The sequence below is a fragment of the Falco rusticolus genome, chromosome 1 (assembly GCF_015220075.1).
Source record: "Falco rusticolus isolate bFalRus1 chromosome 1, bFalRus1.pri, whole genome shotgun sequence".
Taxonomy (NCBI): domain Eukaryota; kingdom Metazoa; phylum Chordata; class Aves; order Falconiformes; family Falconidae; genus Falco; species Falco rusticolus.
This window is the reverse complement of record NC_051187.1, coordinates 64,137,372-64,154,232: the sequence shown is the minus strand read 5'-3', so window position 1 is coordinate 64,154,232 and position 16,861 is coordinate 64,137,372.

Below are 16,861 nucleotides of genomic sequence, written 5' to 3'. Positions count from 1 at the left end.
ACCCCAAAAGAAGTACGTTATTGCCCATCTCCAAGGTATAAAAAAGAGAGGATTTAATTAAACAAATCAAAACTATATCAGGTAGGAATTTATATTTGACATTTCCACTACTGTTATGGTACTTGGTATTGATTGTAGTGTTTACACATCAGGTCTCACAGCAGCTTAGAAAAAAAAAAAAAAAAAGCCTTTTGGACACAGTGTCTAACATTTTTCCTAAAAAAAAATAAACATTCATATTAAATCGGTTTATTTATCCATCACCATAAATAGTTGTTGCCAATAAGGTGTGCATCTCGTGCCCTTTATTGATATAAATGAAAAGTACCTCAGGAGGAAAAAAAAAATGTGTTTCTGTGGAGAGAAGGAGCAAACATTTAATGGGATTAAGCATTTCAAAGCTACACAGAAAGAAAGCAAAAGCAAACTCTGCAGACTACTAAATTGATCGAAAAGACATTTCAAATTGTAACCATTTTCCTTTAGCCTTTAGAGAAGTCAGTTATCATTGAGGAATGAGGCATTTTTGCATTCAGCTCAGTGATTCACAAGACAGTTAGAGGAAATACATAGTCTAGGAGCAGGTTTTTATACAATCTGTTTATCTGACTCTCTTATCTTCCTCCTTGGTAAAGTAAAACACATTATTTCTGTTCTCTGTTGTTTTGCAAGCAATATGTCAACTCTGGTCAGAGGTTTAAATCTGTCCTGCCAGTATTAAACTGAAAAGCATGCAGTTCATTCCTTAATTCCCCCTCTAATCAATATCATAGAAGCATTCCTTGAAGAGAAAGAAATACAATTTATTACCTAAAAACGGAAACAGTTTTTTAAACTCTTAGTGCCAGAGTAGAAATAAAGTGCAGCTAATTTGTATCAGGCAGGGAGATACTTTTGGCTTTGTATTTCATTATTTAAGATTGTGGGTAAGACTGAAAAAGGATTTAAACAACCTGCTCTTTCAGTCACCTTCAGAAGCATAAGTTATACAAAATTACTTATCTGAGAAATGGATTTGTAACATTTTTCATTATATGATACATAAAGGAAAAAAAGGGGGGGGAGGGGGAGGGAGGAGAGAGAAAAAGGGAGAAAAAAAAGTTATTTTTGAAATTTAGTATTTTTCTTCTACTTATAATTACCTAGCTGTGTCCCTGAGTTAGGTATAATTTTGAAGCTGGTGTTCAGAGACAGAAGCCTTATACTAGACTGACATCCTTAAATCATTTGTTGGGAAAGCTGGGAATCTCATTATTATTTCCAGGTATACCTTGCAGCTGTAGTGAGGCTTGCAATGTACCCATAAAATTATAGATTAGTGTGGGTGGGAGGTACCCTGGAAAATACCACTTTGAACCCATCAGGCTGACGTACAGCCTATGTCCTGAGGAATTCCTAGTTCATCACCATCAAACATGAGGATCTGGCAGTGTGTTTTTGAATGCAAGTGATTGTGTTGCTCTCCCTTGGGGATAACTCAGGGGATTGCACTGTTTATTGGGCATAATTTGCCTCCACTAAAGCTAGACCCTAAGAGGAGGCAGGGACAAGTTGCCTAACCTGTGAATCCTAAACTGTTTTAGAGAACAATATTCTTCAGCTGAGACAAAAAGAATTCTGAACATGCAAAAAAGAAACTAATAGAACTAAATCCTTTGCTAAGTATGTAGCTGTCTGTTGAGTTTTGGTTGCCTGGACGATGACACAGGACATCTGTACATTGCTGTCTTGAGACTGGATACACTACCAAGCTAGAAAGTCTTCAGCTGATATAATTCTTTCTGTAACTGCTGTTCACATATGTGGTTTTAGCCCATAGCATGTGCTCAGTAACACAAAATTAGTGTATCCTTTCTTTATAGGTTAAGCTGAATTGTATTATTTTGCCCTTACAGATGGCTGACAGTTTTCTTTGAGGAAGTTATGGCTCAGATGATATATTGCAATTTGCTAGGCTGCCTTTATTTCTACTCCTGTACTTGTGGAGTTAGGCACCATATTGCTGCCTCCGTTCCACAGAAGGTGAATATGTATTCTTTTACTTAGCTGTTTGCCACAGTTTCCTATTTTATGCAAGAAGATTAGTGTTTCTCCTTTCCACAAAATTCTTTAAGAATAAAATCTGCTAATCATTAGGAGAGAGGATTTTGTCATAGAACGATGAAGACCCTAGGCATATAATGTTAAATTTAATGTACTTCTGTCAACTTTTATGGCCATTTCTGATTACTCTGGTTACGCTTACATATATAAAAATATTCATATGTATAAATAAAATTATGGGCTATTTCTGTAATGTTCATTGTACAAGAAAGTATCATCAGTAAATAGACATCTGCCATGATAATACACAAACCACGTGTCAGAAGCTGGCCTGATAGGACATCTATTGTTAGAAATTTATTGCTTGCTTTTAAATGATCCAAAATAAATAAAACAATTACATTTCTGTATTTTGCACTGAAAAGTCCGAGTTTAAAGATAAGTTTTTAGAAGTAGTGTCATGTTTAGAGCTTTCCTAGGCATATGCTTCCTGCCCACAACCCAAAATGGTGGGATCTGGTGACATGCTGGGTGACCTGGTTGCTTTGTAAGGCAGGGACAAATCACCTAGCAAGCTGGTAAGAAAGATGGACCCTAGAAACTTGGTTGAATATAGGCAGTCCGAATACAGGCAACTTGAAATCTTATGGTCTGTCTTGGGAGGTTTGTCCAGGTTGTGTGCACATTGTTTCAAGGGGAGAAGGAGAGGAGAGCACAAGATCACTACATCGCAAGGTATGGTTACATGGCTGCAAAATCACTCTCTCCACCACTTCTGCAGTATATCCACCTCAAATGTGTTATGGTGCGATGTAATTGGCTTGGAGGTTCTCAACATCCTACCTGCCAAGCAGGCAAAAAGGCTAAAAGACAGGATTAGTGGACAAGCTGCTATTAAATAGCAAATAGTTTTCAATCAGAGTTCTAGCAAAATAGATATGGTCTCACAAAAGAAATAGAGCAGACCGTATTTTTTGTTAGAGAGAATCACTTGATTGAACAGTTTCTGACCAGTTTCACTGGCACCTTAAGTCTGTAGTTTATCTGAGATAGAGTATGTGACCCTCAACTTTCAATATATTAAATTCAAATAATTAAAATCTATTTAATTAATTAACCTGTTTAAAAAGCATCTCATTTATGTTTCACTTAAAAAGTTTCACTTAAAAAAGACAAAAGTTTTTTTTTATTTCTTTAAACTAAACTTTATGTTGGTTTCATATTAACACAATCTGGGTCCTGCCAGATAAGAAAAAGATACAGAATATGAAAACAGCAATACTAAAATTTTAAAGAAAGATCTCTTCCTAAACTGACAGCACTTTCATTTTGCCTTGACTGCTTTTTGGCTTGTGGAGAAAAATATGGGAATATATGTAAAGCTACAAACACAAGATATTTTTTATTTTTTCCAAATCTTCTACAGTGACAAGATGAAGGAACATGGATCACTGTATCAGAAGAATTCAAATTACGCAGGAGTAGACTGTCACTTTCATTCTAGACTTAAATAAGGGGTAGCACATACCCCCACTCCCTCAGGAACAGTCTAAATTATAGAACTGGTCTGTTATTGCCTAGTTCCTGAAGAAGAATACTCCACTTAAATGCCCACTTATATCAATGCAGAGATGTACTATACTCTGTATTTTTCAACTCTTCTCTTTTCATGGGAAAGCAGTAATTCACTGTGGTTTGTTCCACTTTTCAACAAAAAATATTAACTTGGGGGTGTCTTACATTTCCTTGCATCCTGCATTGTTTATGTTGAGAACTAGGAAGGGGATAAAAACTAACTAGTTTATTTGTAGACACTCATCCATACCTGAAGAAGAAAAAGAGCATGAGAGAGAACTTAAACTCTGTATATTTTACTTCTGTTTTCACTGATGATATTATGGTGATCACCTGCTTTCTGTCTGGTATGGCTTTCAGTCTTATAAATTGCTTTCAACTACATGGTAAAGTCTCACTATAAGATACCATATATGGAATAGGATATACCCTCCTCTGCTTCTGACACAGAACAAAATTATACTTCATTTTGTGTTTAATTTTAATGAATTCTTCATGAGTTCTTGGTTATTTCATTTTTAGTACAGCATAATATTTTCTCTGGAATTTCATTAGATTCTTTTGAATAATTTATTAATACATGTATAAGTAGATATAGTTCTGTTGAGGATTACTGAAGTCACTAAGAATACTGGTTCATTTTCATCATGTCTTTTTTCTTTTCTTCTTATTTTTTCATTTCTGCCTTGCAACCATAAGGCAATACTTTATAATATGGAATTTCTTCTTCCATTTAATTTCTTCTTCATTCTGTCTTATTCTCTTAAATGCTATAATTGCTTGATATTAAGAATGAGCCAGTCACTATAGGATTTATTTTCCTCATCATGAAAGACAGGCATACAGTACAGCAATAGTCTTGGACTACATGTATAAAACAGTGCATAATAACATCCTTTCCTTAAAATGTTATTTATCCTAGAAGAAAAAAAAAAAAAATCAACCTAATGCTATCAAATTCTGTAGAAAATAGAAATGCTGTCAACTAGTTCATTTTCTAGTTGTGTAGAAATCATTTCATAATTTGTTCTTCCAGTTATTAAAATTGAAAGACTTTTCCATGTCATTTGGGTCTCTTCCCATGGCAGGGAGGTTGGAACTAGATGATCTTTAAGGTCCCCTTCGAACCCAAACCATTCTATGATTCTATGATTCTATGATACTATGATTCTACGATTTGCATTAAAAACAAATTCAACCTTTGGTAATTCTTAACTGATATAAGAAGGACACAGTATTCCTTTTTATCTGTACATAAACATACTAAATAATCACCCTAGCCCAAGCAATCTACATGGTTACGACAACTATCATAAACTGTAATAGCAATAGGACATTATTTATAATCATAGAACCATAAAATCATAGAATGGTTTGTGTTGGAAGGGGCCTTAAAGATCATCCAGTTCCAATGCCCCTGCCATAGGCAGGGACACCTTCCACTAGACCAGGTTGTTCAAAGCCCCATCCAGCCTGGCCTTGAACACATTCAAGGATGGGGCATCCACAACTTCTCTGTGGACAGCTTGTTCCAGTGTCTCACCACCATCATATTGAAGAGTTTCTTCTTTATATCTAATCTAATTCTAGCCTTTATCATTTTAAAGCCATTGCCCCTTGTCCTATCACTACATGCCCTTGTAAAATGCTTTCCTGTAGGCCCCCTTTAGGCACTGGAAGGCTGTAGTAAGGTCTCCCCAGAGCCTTCTCTTCTACAGGCTGAACAACCCCAATTCTCTCAGCCTGTCTTCACAGGAGAGGTGCTCCAGCCCTCTCATCATCTTAATGGCCCTCCTCTAGACCTGTTCCAACAGGTCCATGTCCTTATTATGTTGGGGGCCCCAGAGCTGAAGGCAGCACTCCAGGTGGGGTCTCAGAAGAGTGGAGTAGAGGGGGAGAATCACTTCCCTTGAGCTTCTGGCCATGCTTCTTTTGATGCAGCCCAGGATATGGTTGATTACCTTGCCCCCAAGTGTATATTGCCAGGTTGAGTTTCTCATCAACCAACACCCACAAGTCGTTCTCCTCAGGGCTTCTTTCAATCCATTCTCCACTCAGCCTGTATTTGTGTTTGGGATTGCACCCACTCAGGTGCAAGGTCTTGTATTTGGCTTTGTTGAAGTTCATGAGGTCTGCACAGGTCCTCCTCTCATGCCTGTCAAAGTTCCTCTGGATGGCATGCCTTCCATCCAGCATGTTGACCACACCACAGAGTTTGGTTTCATTGGCAAACTTGCTGAGGGTATACTCAGTCCTACGGTCCATATAGCTGACCAAGATTTTACCTCACTGATACTAATACTGGCCCCTGGGGAATGGTACTCATCACTGGTCTCCTCTTGGAAATCAGGCCATTGACTACAGCTCTTTGAGTGTGACCATCCACCCATGTCCTCATCCGTTGAGTGGTCCATCTGTCAAATCCATGTCTCTCCAGGTTAGAGACAAGGACATTCTGTGGGACAGTGTCAAATGTTTTGCACAAGTCCAGGTAGATGACATCAGTTGCTCTTCCCTTATCCACCAACACTCTAACCCTGCTGTAGAAGGCCACTGAATTTGTCAGGTACAATTTGCCCATAATGAAACCGTATTGGCTGTAACCAATCACTTACCTCCATGTGCCTTAGCATAGTTTCCAGGAGGATCTGCTCCATGATATTTCCAGGCACTGAGGTGAAACTGACCAGGCTGTAGTTCCCCAGGTCTTCTTTATTTCCTTTTTTAAAAATGGGGGTTATGATTCCTTTTTTCCTGTTAGTGGGAATTTCACTGGACTGCCATGACTTCTCAAATATGATGCATAGTGGCTTAGTCACTTCATCCATCAGTTCCCTCAGGACCCACGAATGCATCTCATCAGTTCCCATGGACTTGTGTACCTTCAAGTTAAATGATCAATGTTAAATGATCTCTTTAAATTGTCCTAAATATATAAGACAAAGTTTACTTCAAAGAGACAAATGGAATGTGAAATAAAGCATAATTGTTATTCCTGGAAAAATTTGCTGAAAGAAAAGTCAATCACCTTTCTGTCTGACTAACACGGGATATGGATATGCCCAGTCCAGTGAAAATGCATCTCTCATATAAATGTAACAGAAATCATGACAGAAAAGGAGAATATCTCAGATTCTTTTTAATCACTGTCTTTATGTTGTAAAAGTCACAAGCATCTTATCTTTCTGCATTTCTTAAGAAATCAATGGCCAGTTGGTATTAATGGACCTCATATTCACCTCAGGACATGAATACTTTCTTCAATTAGTATTCTTCAGGAAATGCACTGAATTGTGATCATCACTGCTTAATTGAAGTGGTATCTGGCATTATTAAAAGCTCTTGTACACACAGCTCTAAACCCACACAGAATTCTCCAAATCTCTTCTCTCTGATGCGATTTACTTCATAATCAGAGTCCTGCTAGTCAGTATAATGAAGCAGTTGCTTTGCCAAGTTTTTGAAATAGCTTAGCATCAGGTTTCAGGAATATTGCTGGTGTGAAAGCTACTGTACTTTCATTGTTGGGACAATTACACTGCCTATTTGTTATGTGTATTCAACCTTTTTGTACTAGTTAAACATGTGGCTAGGTTGTTATCCACACTGTAGCTAAAAATATAAAATCATCCAGCAATTAGAGATTCAAAACTGTTAAAATAGAAAGAATATGAAATACCACACTTAGTAATAAAAATCCCTGTGTTATTTTGTAAAACACCAAAACAATTAGATAATCGTGTGTCTTTCTGTAAAATAGTGGCAATTAAATAGAATGGGAAAGGTTATGCATTATTTTGCAGTTTAACTAGAAAAATAAGAATAATAATATAAAATAATAAGATAAAATAAAATATTAAAAATAGAATATATGGAAATACTGTACTGTAGAAATACTGGTAGTACTAGGAAAATGTGTTGGAAAAGTTTATGTTTATCTGTTCTCACAAGTCATTTTAGATAGCCCTCATGGAAATAACTTACAAAGGTAAAAGAAACTACCAATCTATAGAAATAGAATATGATCCTATAAAAATCAGTCAAAAAATTATGGCATTTACCAAAAGAATTATTTCTTTTCTATTACGGTTTTATTTGTCCCATAGAATTCTACAACCAGCATATAATTCCTGTTAAAATCCAGAGGCTGGTTCAGACAAAGGCTATTTAGGTAAACAGGAAGCCATATCCATTAAGACAGTACTAGGACTTTTTCTGCAAAAGTAAGTTCTTGCTATAACATTCACTTTCAGGTTCTAAGTGTAATCAGAAAGCATTTGCATTTTATTATGTACTTCAATAGCAACAAAATCAAGTCTTAAATCTGGAAGTTAGTTGACAGTTGTTCTGTCTGATGCAGAGGGGTCCACTTTTTCTTCATTGATGCTTCCCATCTTTCAGTGGAAAAACCACCCCAGAACCTCAGAAATACCTTTGCCATCTTCCCAGAGACTTTATAAGAACTCCATTATAAAATATCTTAAAATTAATGCTGCTTGAAGGGGAAAAATTGAAAGAAGTGATGAAGCTTGATGGCCCAGGATATTTAAATAGTGTGTACTTTGGACATAGAATAAGGAATTTTACTTTAAGGAACAGTCCCACACTATTACAGTGATAACAATTGAATCATTGCATATAGATCCCTCATCTGTATTAGTGAGTTATGTCACTCCAGTCTTCAAAAAGTGCAAGGAGGAAGACCCAGGAAACTACAGGCCAGTCAGCCTCACCTCCATTCCAGAAAGGTAATGGAACAGCTCATCCTGGAGGTCATCTTGAAGCATGTGCAGGAAAAGGTCATCAGGGTTAGTCGGCAGTGGATTCACCAAGGTGAAATCATGCCTGACCAACTTGATAGCCTTCTATCATGGAACGACTGCCTGGGTAGGCAAGGGGGGACAGTGGATGTTGTCTACCTTGAGCTCAGCAAAGCTGTTGACACTGTCTCTTACAACATCCTCACAGGTAAAAGCTTAGGAAGTGTGGGTTAGATGGGTGGACAGTGAGGTGGATTGAGAACGGGCTGAATGGCAGAGCTCAGAGGGCTGTGATCAGTGGCACAGAGTCTGGCTAGAGACCTGTAGCTTGTGGTGTTCCCCAGGGGTCAGTGGTGGCTCCAGTTCAACTTGTTCATCAGTGCCCTGGATGAAGGGGCTGAGCGTGCCCTCAGCAAGTCTGCAGGTGATACAGAACTGAGAGGAGTGGCTGATACCCCAGGAGGCTGCGCTGCCATTCAGTGAGACCTGGACAGGCCAGAGAGCTGGGCAGAGAGGAACCTAATGGAAGCTCAATAAAAGCAAAGGCAGAGTCCTGCCCCTAGGGAGGAACAACCCCCTGCACCAGCACAGGCTGGGGGCTGACCTACTGGAAGGCAGCTCTGTGAAGGATGTGCAAGTTATGGTGGGCAGCAAGTTGCCCATGAGCTGGCAGCGTGCCCCTGTGGCCCAGAAGGCCAATAGGATCCTGGGGTGCACTAGGAGGAATGTGGCCAGCAGGTTGAGGGAGGTGATCCTTACCCTCTGCTCTGCCCTGGTGAGGTGCATCTGGAGTGCTGTGTCCAGCTCTGGGCTCCCCAGTTCAAGAGAGACAGGGAACTACTGGAGAGGGTCCAGCGGGGGACCACAAAGATGATCAGGGGACTGAAGCATCTCCATCATGAGGAAAGGCTGAGAGAGCTGGGCCTGTTTATCCTGGAGAAGAGAAGACTGAGAGGGGATCTTATCAATGTCTACAAATGTCTTAAGGGCCAGTGCCAAGAGGATGGGGCCAGGTTCTTTCCAGTGGTGCCCAGTGACAGGACAAGGGGCAATGGGTACAAACTGCAAAACAGGGAGTTCCACCTGAATATGAGGAAAAACTTCTTTGAGGGTGACATTAAAAACCCATCTGGACACTATCCTGTGCAACCTGCTGTAGGTGGACCTGCTTTAGCAGGGGGTTGGGCTAGATGATGTCCAGAGGTCCCTTCCAACCCTGATCAGTCTATGATTCTTTGATTTGGTCCCAACTTGTTCTTTCCAACTGATGTGGAAGAAAAACTGTATATCTGGAGCTGTCACCAGATCTGCCGGTGCTGGAGCGCTCACTGCAGCCACAACCAGCTGGAAGCTGAATCTGGGGTCCACAATCCATGTTGCCTCCCCTCTACAGTTCATTCTTCCCAGCTTTTTTATTCCTGGCTGCATCAGACTGAAAGTACAAGTTAGGCATGCCCAGCAAAAACGACTCAAAAAGACTACATTTGGCCTACCTTTGGTCCCAGAGAGAAAGGGGGAGGTGGCAAGGAATTTTTTCCAGTTTTCATTTGCATTTTTTTCTGGGAACCAGAGTTTTTAATTTGATCCCTCTGCAGAATACTATGGCATTTCCCTTTACTCACCTTTGTGGTACGAGTCATAATTCTAGTGTAAGGGATGATCTCAGAGGCTAGTGCTGAACTATAATTTTGGATTGTCTAAGGATTGTTCCTCTATAGTGTACCTCAACAAGTGTCATTGCAGTCTTAATTCCATGCTTCCTGGACAAAGTCTAAAACACTTATTGTAAAATATTATGTTGTATTGTCCGAAAGCATTGGGAAGTTAAGCACAAATTGATATTCTAGTGAATGTTTTCAGTGAGAATATGTGCATAAACCACTTTTTGTCCTCTCACCATGTTCCTGAAGAATTAGAAAGTTTGCAGTTCTCTCTTCATAGTCTGGGCATTCATATGAATTTGCATCTTTTTCCTCTGTGTACTTCAATCTCTAGAGTTACCAAATGTTACTGCACTTCTGAGCTGACATTTACCACTGGAGAAGAAACATAAAATAATGAAATATTTGTAAAAGAGGCAACGACAAAATAAATTAGGTCTCCTTGTAAACGTATATGTTTTTCTCTTCCTTACAGTATTCCCTTTTCTCCACTGTATTTCCCCATATTATTCTACCTTTTCCTCCTCAAACACCTTAAATTTATTGTGGTCTCTGCAATTTCCCTTTTCACAGGCAGATCTCCTAAAGAATTAATGAACAATGTAATTCAGGATAGCTTCCTTTCACTAAAAGTGATATGTCACTACTGATATTTAATAGGGGTAGAAGTGTAAGTGGCAGTAACAGCATCTCACAATAATATGAAATGCTTAACTAAGCTTCTTAACATTATAAAACTTAAGGAAATAGTATAAGGATGGGCAATTTAATTAAACATTTTCCTGTGATAACTTGAGTTATATGTCAAATCATCACAAAAACTACAGTTTCAAGTACATAAATCCTACAGAAATCATTAATTTTTAAAAATAATTCTTGCAATAAGTTTTATATGTATTTTAAAGAGCAATAAAACTAAAACCTGAGCCATACCAGGGTTTCCAAAATTTTGCTTTAGAATCTACCTTAAAGTAGTACAAAAACCCTGCAATATACCTAAGGCTGTATTCAGGTGAGAAGCTGGTGCTACTAACTGAAGTCTAGCATGGGGGATCTCCTGATTTAGGCTATGCATATGATTATTTTTTGTAGACAGGCACCTAAGATAAAGAATGGACCTCTACTTTGGAACAAAAATGGAGCAAGGTGTCAAATTAGCTTTTAAAAATATATTACATATAGGGGTTACTTGCTGATCAATTAAAAATTGCTATAAAGTCTGGCAAAAATATGCTAAGTTATCAGGGTAGTTCAGACTAATAGCAGATTAAACAACTGTCATGATTTTGTAGTAATATTTCATCTTTCATTTTAGATGTTGGGCCACATATTATAATAACTCATCATTACACTGTGAGGATACAATACCTAAAGCATATTATGTGCAGACCTCCCTGAACAATTCTTAAGTAGTCATGTCAAAAGGTAATACTTTAAATGCTAAAGCAGATCCTCCATGGCTGTTCATTTTTACATTGTCTTATCTCTTTGATGAGGCGCTCTGGTGAACATCCAAAACCTACCATGCATAGGTACAGTGAAATGTCACTAGGCAAGGTATTTTGATTGAGTATTTTAAGGTCTGTTAAACTCTGCATATTGTACTTTCATGCTTCTCTAATTTTAAACACATTCTTTTGATGGGTCTTCCTATTCTTTCAGTGTCACAGCATTTATGTGCCTCTCAAAATCAAGCTTTGTTTAACTCCCTGTTCAGAAAGCTTTTCCATAAGAGAATTTAAAAATTATTTTTTTTCTAAGTCCGCAATAAGCTTGAGATTTGAATGACTATAACAACCTCTTCTTTTTTTATCACCTCTTTCACTTTTGTTTGTTTGTTTGTTTGTTTGTTTGTTTGTCATTTTATATATATATATATATATATATATATATATATATATATGAACTGTATTGAGAAAATCCAAATTCAAGATTGCTTGTACTGGAGAAATAACATAATTTATTCTTTTCACAAGTTTTTTTCAAACCTGAACCATACCTAGTTGCCCAGCCTCATACGCTAGAGAAATTTATGCCTCCATTTCCCATAGAATCTTTATGTAGATAAGCTTATCAACCAAAACCTGGACAAGAACCTTAGTATCCTTTCTGTGACAGATACAGTTTCTTCCATCTTGTCTTTTCTATCCTCTTTTGAGCATAATTGTGAAATGCGAACAGGAGATGAAGTATTGCAGCTTCTTCCCCTCTTTCAGTTCTTCCCCAGCCTTTGATCATTTCAAACTGTATTTTAAGACTTGACCCTTCCTCTGGTTGATACATTCCTTCCAACTCACAAAAGCCCCCATGACATCCCTGTATCTTAATTTTAGTTTTCCTCCTCCATTTCTAAAAACAAATAAACAAAACAAGCAAACAAACAGACAAACAAAACTGCAAAAGACCAAGCTAATTGAAGTGCTGAGTTCCAAGGATAAGCTTGTGCTTTGACAAATTTGTAAGGTCAACATTTAAAAAACAGCTCTTAAAACTAATGTAAGTTTGTGGGGTTGTTTTTTCTTTTAGTCCTTTGCACCTGCAACTTTCCAAGCACAATTACTCCTGGATACAAACACTATAGTCTAACAACCAGGCTTGAAATGTAAGAGGCTTGCTGGGACCTGTTTGAAACGCTGGTACATAATAGCTTCTCCTTTCATAATGGTTGCTTTACTACTAAGTAGTTAACTCATTACTTTGTGAAGCACTTCAAGGTACTTAGAATGTGAGAGGTGCCCTACAAAAATAAATTACAATGTAGACTTTTATGATCTTTTCTTTCTTTTCTATTCTGTTTTAGTGTAACCACTTGATAATGAGCTGTCTGAGAATATCTTCATCATTTCAAAGCATTTTGTGGTGTGCACCACATTCTGCAAAAACATGGAATGCCTGTGGAAGCTGTAGTGTCATAACTCAGTAAAAAGTCATTGTGGAAGTGTATTAGATCTTTATATTAATTCTTTTGTTTGACTGATGCTGTACTTTCTATTACATCAGATGTTTTAAAAATGCTTTCGGGTGGGGAACAAATTAATTCCTTGTACTTCAAATGCGTACAGTTATGTGATACTGATATAAGGCAAGATGAACTGATGCTTCTGCCAAAATAAATATTTGAGTCATAAATGCTTCAGGTTATGCTCTGTTGCTTTTCCTTGAAAGGAAGACATGAATTTTATCAAATATAAATTTTCTTCTATTATCATTCTGTTCTACTTCAAGAAAATCTTCTTTTTTCCCTTCGATGTATGATTCATTTTCAAAAGCTTTAATGCATACTTTTACCAAGTGTGTATATGATGATAGAAAGCAAAACAGACTGCGAAAAGAATGGATTTGTGTATTGAAGTTCCAAAATATGAAAATGATAATTGCCTTCATTTAAAGGCAAATAGCTTATGTTCTGTCTCCCAGTCTTACAACTTATCCATGCCTTACGAACATAAATGATACACTTGTAGTCAGCAACAAGTTATTCAGCATTCTGCAGAAGCAAAAATTCTGTGTGAAATTCTGTTCTTTCCTGACGTATAACAGGTGAAGCAAAAGGACCATGACTTCTTTCTGGTCTTAAATCTCATGTGTGTGTGTATATATATACAGCCATATATATATCTGTTTAAATGTATATCTCATAAATTTTTGTCACTTCCCTCCTCAGCAAGCTAACCATTTTGGAAGATAAACTCTACTAATTTATGTGTCTGTATATCCCTGAATAGGGTAGAAAAAAGTAAAGTAGTGTCAAGAGGAGAATGTAGCAAAACATCTTCTCCCCACTGTCCCTAGACCTACGCCACCCCTTCTAAACTGCTCACTGTTCCAACAACAGTAATTTGAGGATATGTATACTCGTTGGTAGAAATAAATGTCCAGGCATGCAAATGAGTATATGTTTTAATTCCTGACCGGCTCACATTACAGCTACAATGTTTATTGATGAAAGTAAAACCTAGAAAATTTTGTCTCCACAGTAATTACTAGTTTATAAGTAAGTATTCATGGAAGGTGGTTTTGTTTAACGTGCATTATTTTTTTAGAATTAAAGAAAGAAACTGTATAAGGTTTCTTCTCTTTTATCTTGGCTTTTACAAATAAAGTTTTAAGGTCTATTAGTAGAAGAATCAGCTTTTATGTAGAGGAGGTTCAGGTCACACTCACACCTGTATTTCTGTAACTGTGAAGGATAAAATTTACCCTTTTATCCTGTGTGATTTGTAGTCACAGATATTTCTATGGCAACTTCAGATATTTATATAAAAAGAACAAATGAGAGATGCATTAAAGTTACGTTTATTTTTTCAAATAACTTTTACATTCACTTATATGTGGCAACTACCCAGAATATTTTGCTTACTGCATGTATACCAAAAAGAAGTGCAAAATTCAATAATACTTACTCTGTGAGCTCTTTTGCATAATAATTGTCTGGAAAAGCGTGGAAATCAGTCATCTTCCATTCTCTAAATTTTAAATTAATAATATATTTAATAGTTTCATTGAATAATTGATGGTTTGTACCTATGAATATGCTGTTCAGAATGTAATGTTCTTTGCACACTGAACATATTATTTCAGCTGTAGCACAGAAATAAAGTTAAATATTTTCTTGCTATTTTGGTCATTATTAAAGCATATATAACACTTCTTTTTCTTGAACTATAGTAACAGTTTTAGTATTTTTACACAATTACATTTGTTTCTGTCTTTTTTTAATATTGACCAAATAAATAGCTATAGTAAGTATGATAAAACAGAGAAAACAAATCACAGATACTTCAGATTAATGAATTTATTCTTCTTTCTTTCAGCCCTTGCATCTTATTGTCTATATTACAACAGAGAATACAGAAAAATATTGAACATGTTGCAAAAATCCAACAAGAAGCATTCTGGAAAAAAAAAAAAAACAAAAAAAACAACAACAAAAACTATTCCTTTGTCAAGCCTAGATGGTATTAGCTAATAAAAGCATGCAACCATTTTAGCTGGTCACAAAATAACTTAATTTTTATTATGAAGAGTGCAAGTGCTTATGAGCTTCATTTTAAAAATTTTTCAATTCACATACCAATAATCGGAAAAACCTGAAGATATTATTTTATATTGCTGTTATATTGTACAGGTTGAAAGTAATGAGTCATGAGTCCTGCAAATGTGAATACATTTCTCAAGGCCACTGTATCCAGCATTGGCCTAAACTTATTCTGGCACTTGCCGGTATGTCAATTACTCCTTTTTTTCAGCCTGAGGTTTTCCCTTTTTAAGGGAAAGAAGCTGACCTGCAGCAGTCAAGAAAAGTGTTATTTTATGCAATCAAAGCCACAGGATTATTCCACGTTGTCTTGTGGTGAACAGTACTTTGTAATAAGTCAATTATTTTATGTGGAAATGAACACTGCAAGTGGAACCCACACAAGGATCTTAAACATTCTCTTTCAGTGAATTCATTAGGAGGTGGGATGGTAGTGATCATACTTTTAACTAGGAGTTTTCTCTTGCCTATTAATTTTCAAGGTAATACTAGAGAACCGTAAACATGTTCTAGAGCTTCATTCCAAATCAAATCACTCTAAATGAAAGCACCATTATTTTCTTTGCCTCAAAAGACCATAGCTTTAGAATAATGAATGACTCTGTAGATGCCTTTTTACCTGCTGCTACTTTGAGCTTTCAAGAAATTGGAAAGATTCATATATTAAGAGTCCAGCAATCACAATTAGACCAATATTCCAATTGTGACTTCAGCTATAAAAGATGACCTTTGTTAAAAAAAAAAAAAAATAATTCAATAAAACTGAAGTAAAAACACTGCAAAAAAAAAGTATAAGAAGGGAAACAAAGTCAAGTTAACAGCAACAATATAATGAAATTGTTAAAATTTTCAGTTTAGAAAATTTAGGATTTGTCAGCTGAGGCTGAATATGGGACCTTGAATATCAGATCACAAGCCACTACCATATGACCTGGATGAGTGATACTTTCAGTTGTACAGCTTGGTTATTACTATTCTTTCTCTGTAGCCAGTAACAGTGATTATAATCTACTGATTATAAATAACCTTGTTAAAATTACACCTGAAGGAACAAAAGAATAGTTGCTTGATTGTCAAAAAGATAAAATCATTAGTAAAATATCCAAAGGAATAAAAAAGAATAGAGTAATAAGTCAGAAGCAATGTATCTGTCTCCTGATCTCTGTACATGGATTCCTTCCATCTAGTCTTCCCATTATTTCATACAAGCCTTGAGGAAGAAAGTCAAACTTTTGTATATAATACTAATACTGCCCACCTAGTGTTTTATCTTATTGATACACTTTTACTTTGGTTTCTCAATAGATTGTTTCAGTTATGTAGAAGCTATATACTACAGATTCAGTTAATCACTTTTATGGCTTGCATATGCAGTAGATGTTTTTTTCCTTGCATGCAGAGGGAATGGGCAGAAATCCCTTTAGGCACTAAAATCAAAGAGAAAATCCATTCTGCTCCACAGGTAATTAGCCTGAAGAAAATCTCCCGAGTCTGGTTAACTGATCTGCAGGCTCTCTTTTTAGGTTAAACCATAGTGCTGTCATTCAGACAGTTTGCTCATCTAGCAAAAAATTAAGTAGGCATTGGAGGAAGGGAGCCAATAAAGAGAATTGGTGTTATTTCTGATTGTCATGTATCTAAACCACAATATAAGTTAATTATTAATTTTGAAAAGTAAAGAAATTTAAGCAAACCCTACATACTATGAAAAAGCAACATGTTCAAAGAAAAAAAATAAGTTTATATGCCTACGGTCAATGGATCTGATCTACAGCTGGGGGGAC